The sequence below is a fragment of the Daphnia carinata genome, chromosome 9 (assembly GCF_022539665.2).
Source record: "Daphnia carinata strain CSIRO-1 chromosome 9, CSIRO_AGI_Dcar_HiC_V3, whole genome shotgun sequence".
Taxonomy (NCBI): domain Eukaryota; kingdom Metazoa; phylum Arthropoda; class Branchiopoda; order Diplostraca; family Daphniidae; genus Daphnia; species Daphnia carinata.
The window spans coordinates 1,066,578-1,073,779 of NC_081339.1; positions in this window are offsets into that span (position 1 = coordinate 1,066,578).

The following is a 7,202-nucleotide window of genomic DNA, read 5'->3' on the forward strand; positions in this document are numbered from 1 at the left end:
ATAAAGCATGAAATAAAAGATGACCGCCCCCCTTTCACCAAAAAATTCTAATAAAAAAATAGCACATACCTCTTCGCTTTTGGTGTCCTTGTAACGAACCCATTTCGCTAAAGATTCTCTCCAGTATTCGAGCAGAAAATGTTCGGTAAACTCCTGCCCTTGGCCGTTTCCGAATCGTCCTGTCAAACGTTAAAAAAATGATGTGAATTGTTTGTTTCCACCTTTCTAATTCATTTTTCTACGAAATTCAGATTCTCTAGTTTAATACTAATTCACTATTGCGTTTACCTTGGGTCTCGACGGCCGTGATGACGTGGTCCGTTTTCAAATCGATCTCGAGTCAGTCACGAGGCTGATGAGTGGCCTGTTGGCGAGGGCACCACGCTCCTCCATTTCTCTGCACGCGTACCCTAAGAAAAACGAAAAAACAAATAGTTAATGTTGCGCTTTAGATTGATGTCGACATTTAAAGTCCTTTAAATCGTTCGCCAGTCACGAGAGATCGTCTGCACGATATTCATCAAAACAATTCTCGCTAGTCTCTTTTTTTTTCAAACAAGAAAAATCATATAAAGAACGTGAAAGAAATAGGACGGGTGTTTACTACGATGACTTCATTATCGTGATTTCTCTACGAAAACATAAAATAGCGCCGAGTCAGCCGAAAAGAATAAAATAAAAAAAGAAGACCCGTTTGCTATTGAATGAAATCGTGAGAGAAAAAAAGAAAAGGAAAGACAGGAATCGAGTCTGGTGTTGTTGACTGTTTGGACTGTGAATGGTGACAATAGAACGTGCAAGAGTCTATCGCATCAATTCCATTTTTTTTTCTCTTCTCTGGAATTCGACGATCGACATTTCAATGTTGGATTTAGCTCTACATGACTCAGTCATTCCAACTCGTGTTCCATAACTTTCCTTTCTTGTTCAATTTTTTTTCTTTTTTGCTTAACACAAATCTCTACTTGCCTTATTTTCTTTAGAATTTGGTTTTAACATAAAGATGATTTTATTTTTTAAGGGATAGAAAAAGAACAGTTAGCTGTGATCGTAATGTGAGGGTTCCTATCGTAACTTGTTAAAAGCGAGAACGTCAATTAGCAATCGATGGTGCGCCCTCGGTTCCATTTCGTTCCCGAGACGCGTTCAGTTATAAATCGAGACGACATCGGAGAAGCAGGAATAGAAATAAAGGGACCTACCACGAGTTCACAATTTCGTTCGTTGGATTAAAAATAAATAATAAATGTAGCCTTCAGCAATTCTTATAATGTAAACTGTCAGTGGCGAGTGAAATGGTTGGCTGTCAAACAATATTGAAATTGACAGGAACGCGTCGCTCTAATGGAATGTGTCAACAGTTTTTAAATGCCCCGATGTTTAATCTCAGATTTTAATGAAACAAATTCCAGAATTTTAGTTCTTTTTTTTCTTATGGAATTTGTGTTTGTAGCTTATGTATTACATACTTTAAAATAAATTCATTTGAAAGCTTTAAAAAAAAATGTGCATATTGCATCGTACCTGGCGTTGTGCGGTCCGACGCTGGCGCCGTCGAAGGACGAGCTGGCGGCGATGTCCTCGTCGCGGATGGCTCCCGATTCCATGCCCAAGGCGCCGGCCCATTGACCTAATTGAATATGGATAGCGAAATGTTGCAAAATTAGACGACAGGAAAGCCAAAAATAAACATACACACAAAATTGATAGTAGACCACAAATATTCCCGTGTTTTTGGCCAACTAAAAGTAAACAATGCGCCATGGTACTTACAATTTTTTTAAACCGCAAATTTTACTTTGAAATTTAGTTTGATTCGTTTTAAGTGTAAATCAATGCTGGAACTTTGCCTTCAGCACGTCGTCCCTTTTGTTTTCCTTCCGAAATCTGTTGCAAACTCCTTCATTACGTTCGCGCACTTTCTTTAGCGCCCCTCTTCAACTCGAAAATAAAGAGATAAAGAGCAATTAGCGCTAATTGAAAATACTTGATACAGCAAGCTCGAAGAGTCGACGATGTTTACGCTTTTCAACGCTAGTGACCTCCCCGCTGTTTCCGAAATGCATCGACATCCACGAGATAACACGAGCAGAGCAAAGTCTTTGCTTCATTCTCTCTTAATGATGACATCTTAAACTGACAATCGCTATGAACGACTATCACAGTTTTTCACTAACGTTTCAAATGAGATTTCAATGCACGAATTAAAAAAAGCCAATGACGTAGCTCAACTTTGAATATATCTCACTCTGCCTGCAGTCTCCGTATATCTGAAATGGAGTGACAATGCCAGCAAAGAAAACTAAAAAATGCGAATAATTTAGTATATAACCTTGTAGCGTAGCTACCAACGCAAGTTCCTCCTAGCGTTTGGCAAATTATAGCTTATAGCCAAGAACACGCAAGTTCTTGAGGAAGGCTATAGCTTGCTTCCAGCCATCAGCATCAACCAAGGCTGTCCATGAAAGAAACACTTATCGTCAATGTCTTCCATAGTATCGTCTAATGTTATAATGCCAATAAAACTTAAAGACTGGTTTCATGCGCAACGAAGGAAATGCTAAGCGACAACACGGTGAAATGAGAAATCGTGTTGAAAGGCCCAAATGTTCCAGTTGCGAACGGGATGACGCAGTTTAAAATACTACTTTGAGGTTGTTTCTGAAATTTGCACCATCACATTGAAAATCACAATTTTTTTATCAGCTAACATTTTTTTTTAAAAAGTCGAATCGCACGAAAACTTTTGTTATATAATGCGCAACAGAAACTCGTAAGACAAACTAAAATAAGCAAAAGGGATAGTGTGCTAAAATGCCGCCAGATGGCGCTCAACAAGAATGAAATTGATTCCGCGCAAGTTATTGCGTTAGAGTGCCGCCAGAGGACGTTCAACAAGAATTAAGTTGATTCCGCGCAAGCTATATTGTGCTATCCAACTGGTCGTACTCGTTATAATTATTTCACGATCAATATCATATATTATGCAAATTAAATATTATTTTCGAACTAATTAGTATTTTGAACAAGATGCGAAATTTATTGAAGTTTGCGTAAACGCAGAATTAAACCTGATTATGTTTGATTGAAATTTTGAAAATTAAATAAAATCATACCAAATTTCAAACAGTCGGGCGGCGATTCTTGCTCGATTCTTGATAAGCAAGTGGAAAACGGGAAAAAATTCAAAGTTTTTTCTACGATAGCCAAAAGTACGAAAAATCTCAAAATGCAAAATTTCTTTGCAAATTTCGCTGTGTGGATAGCGTACGTAATCGGCATCGAACTAGAAGACGAGGTTCGTTACGAAAATCCTCATATCGAGACACCTGAGAGGGACCCCGACTATGATTCCCGGCTTCAATCTAAACGACCAGTACCACCCAATGGCAAGATCCTCTACGTGCCGGAACCACCGGGCCGTCCCGAAAGTCAGGGGAGCAAGAATTGTATTATCGAAATGCCCGAGGATGTGAAACCGGAAGCCAAATCGTTCTCGTACGCCCGTTATGATTCCCGGCTTAAATCTGCACGACCAGTACCAGTCTATGGTAAAACCCTGTATATCCCAACCCCCGTTCCACCAGTCCGTCCGGAAAGTCAGGTGAGGGGGCACTGCATTATCGACATGCCCGATGAGGTGGAACCGGAAGCCAAATCGGCCTCGTATGTCTGTTATGACCAAATGCCGCAAGGCAGCGGTAACTCAGGCGTCGACGCTTATGGCAACGATCCAACAGCACCCAATTTTATACCTACACCACCTAATAGTCCGCCTGTTTCGAACGTGGCACCACCACCACAAGCTCGTTACGAAACTAAGGTAAACACAGGCGTGCTCATCGACATGTCCAATGTGGAGGTACCTGCCTCTGGTGTCCGCTACGACCTAATGCCGGAAGGATTCTGTAATTCTGGCATTGAGGCTTATCGGAACCGGCCGCCCCCGGTTCCCTTTATCCCCCTCCACCGTATTGGCCGCCCGTTTCGTATGTACCCCCTCCACGACAAACATCTCCGTGTTTTGTACCTGAACAACCTTGCTGGCCGCCCGTCTCGCACGCGCCCCCTGAGCCGCAAGAGCCTGTAGCTGAAGTTCGTGTCTACGATTATGCGCCACGGACAACGTCGGAGGAAGTATTCGTAGCGAAAGACGTTGACGATCTTATAGATCTGACATCAGAAGTCTCAACGCATGAACCTACCGGCAATAGGGCTCGTGACGCTTCTTTTTACGCTACACAGCCGGCCAATCAGCACCAGGCTTTGGAGCGTCATCGAACTCAAAATGTGGCTGAACATGGTTGCCCAGCAGATGATACCATACCACTCTCAAGGCTTGTTTGGCATGGTCGCAGGTCTTCACTGAAGAACGAGCGAAGGACTGCCCAAGGGCTTAACATACCACATACGAGGGATTCCTATATTGGAACGCAAACGTCTCCCCCACCGGTCATTGAGGCCACTCCATCTGTCGAACAGGGATATGTGCCTTTTAATTCTGAATATCGGGATGAACCATCCAGGGTAACTCAACAACCTCCAGGAGTTACCAACAACCCGGTATTCAATATGGTTGGCCCCGTGAACCGAAATGGCGACTTAACAAAGAAGAGGGAAGAAAATTTGACCGGAACATACAACCATCCGGCACAGGTGACATTGCGTAAGCTGCTCGTTGAATTAGACAAGGAGAAACAGGAACGGGAGCGGCAAAAGGCACAACCCCAGGTCAAAGGGGCCACTCCATTTGTCAAACAGAGGTATGTGCCACCAAATCCTCAATATCGCAATGATCCACCCATGATAATTCAACGACCCCGACGCATCGTGGCCACTCCATTTGTCGAACAGAGGTATGTGCCACCAAATCCTCAATATTGCAATGATCCACCCAGGACAATTCAACGACCCCGACACGTCAACTAAATTTGGTTTCCCTAAGGACGAAGTTAAATTCAACTTTGCAGTTATGTAACTTGAATTTATTTCCGTCGTTTAGCGAAATGCAATGATCTTCGTTTCTTTTTCTTGTCATCACTGTTCTGTCAGTGGAATATTTTATCTTTTTGGCCCGCAAAAAATCCTAAAACATGTAACGACGCTTATACCGTGTTGTACTTCGACTCAATTGAATGGCGAACCCGTACACGGAGTTGTTCATTGTCGCGAATTTGATTCTTCCATTCACTTTCTATTCTAATTGTCTTCTTCCGGCAAACTTGTTTGCATGAGCAAGAGAGTAACGGTATAGCACTTATTTTCGTTAAAAGTGCTTGCCAATATTCTCTGCCATGTTTACGACTGCTGGAAGGGGACGATAGAAGATGAAAGTGTTGGTTGTTTTCATTTTTGCGACCGTGACACGACTACCTCTACGGGGGATTTTATCGTTAAATGAGTCGTTCAATTTCAGTGGAGCAACACACGAGAAAGCGTCGGTCATGTTTTAGGATCAAAATTTGGTTCCAAATTTGTATTGTGTTTGTTTTTTATTTCATCAATAAATGGATTCAACTCCAAAATAACCTGCGTTTTTAAATTTTTAAAAAATAGTATTAAGATAATAATCGAAAAAGTTATGTCACAAAAATGAGAAAATCATCCTTAAACTGCGGACTTACATATGAATCAAACGAAGGGGGGGGGGGAGAAAGCAAATAAAAAAGAACCACGGGTTTCAAATCGCTATTAGTTAAAAATTTAGTTAGATGTCATAATCGCTCCCACCATTTACCCTAAACTGAGACTGTCTGCAACCTTGAAAAACTAATTAACTCAAGTTGCTTCAGGCCAACAGGTGACTTGTGGGTTCAAAGTGGACATTTAAAAGCAAGACGTAATGCTACAGCCATACGCAGATCAACTTTTATCTCCATCCACCAAACTTCTCTATTTCGACATGAAGGTAAGGCAGTTCATTTAACATTGATTAGTGTGTTTAAATTTGAATATATATATAGGATTGACGTGCACGGAGTAATGAAGGATTTTGAACTTTCTCTTCTGTTGTGTTGCTTCATTGCGGAAAATAAATTTCTCGTCCAAACGGTTGAAAAAGTTTGTAGAAAAAGAACTATCCATTTTGTGACTGGAGTACATATATTCATTTAAACTTGCAATTTCACTACCCACATGAAAACTAAGGCTTATGCAATATGGGAGAAAAAACAGTAACCAACTAGCATGGTTTCTGAACAGCTTTTGTCTTATTGGATGTGGCAAATCTATCCTATGTTTAATAGTTTTTCGCATTCTTTCAGTGCCACTTTACAATGCAAAAATAAAAACCTTCGCGTTATTGTTTTATTTCTGAGATACTCATTGTTTTTCCCCCTTTATCCTTGCGTTCTGGACTTTAAAACATCTTTGTTGTGGTCTGCGATTTGCTCGTTTGACGAAATTCTATTTACGGAAAGTGTTTAAACGTGGCCGTAGGGTTTCGCCAATCAAAATTAAACACGAGTCACTTGATCAGCGGAAAGACCTTAATTTTTTTCTTTTGACAAAAGGAAAGAAATTGATGCCATATGTGGAATAAGTTGATCTTCCGCTGTTTGCGCCCAATGAACTTTGCGCATCCGTTCTAATGCTCGTTATTACTAGCGCAACGCTAGAGGGGCATGCAAGCAGATGCGTCTCCGTTATGATCTAATCGGGATTCCCTAGACCGGAGAACTATGAGGGCTCTTGAGATGGTCATCACGCGGATGGCACGGACGCTACCGAATGTTCTAGTCGACAGCCAAAGAAATCCGAGATGGTTTCACACTGTAAGCTCTTTCTGACAAAATGATGCGTCCTTTTCACTTGGCCGGCTCAATTGCCATCCTCTTTGCTATTATTGGGCGCATTAATGAATACCATACGCCGCGAGCGAGTACAAGAATAGAAAAGAGTAAGGCCGATAACAAGGCCGAACAGATAATTAAAGGCCGCTATATAGAATTTCGCATTTTCGGCCGAAAAAGGCATAGTGAAGGGAGAGAAAGGGAAGGAAGGCTAAGTGAAGGCACGTATCCTATTTTTTTGTATTCTTTTCGTCCGCTGGCGATGTAATGGGAGAGGGAGGGGGTCGGTCGTACGATTTGACGTCACGGAGTACAGAGTTGTTAGAAGTGCTGGATTGGACGAAACCAGAGGCCGGTTCGGTAGCCTGAAGGGTAGACCCGTGTATTCGAGTGAAGGATCCGTCAGGGGGA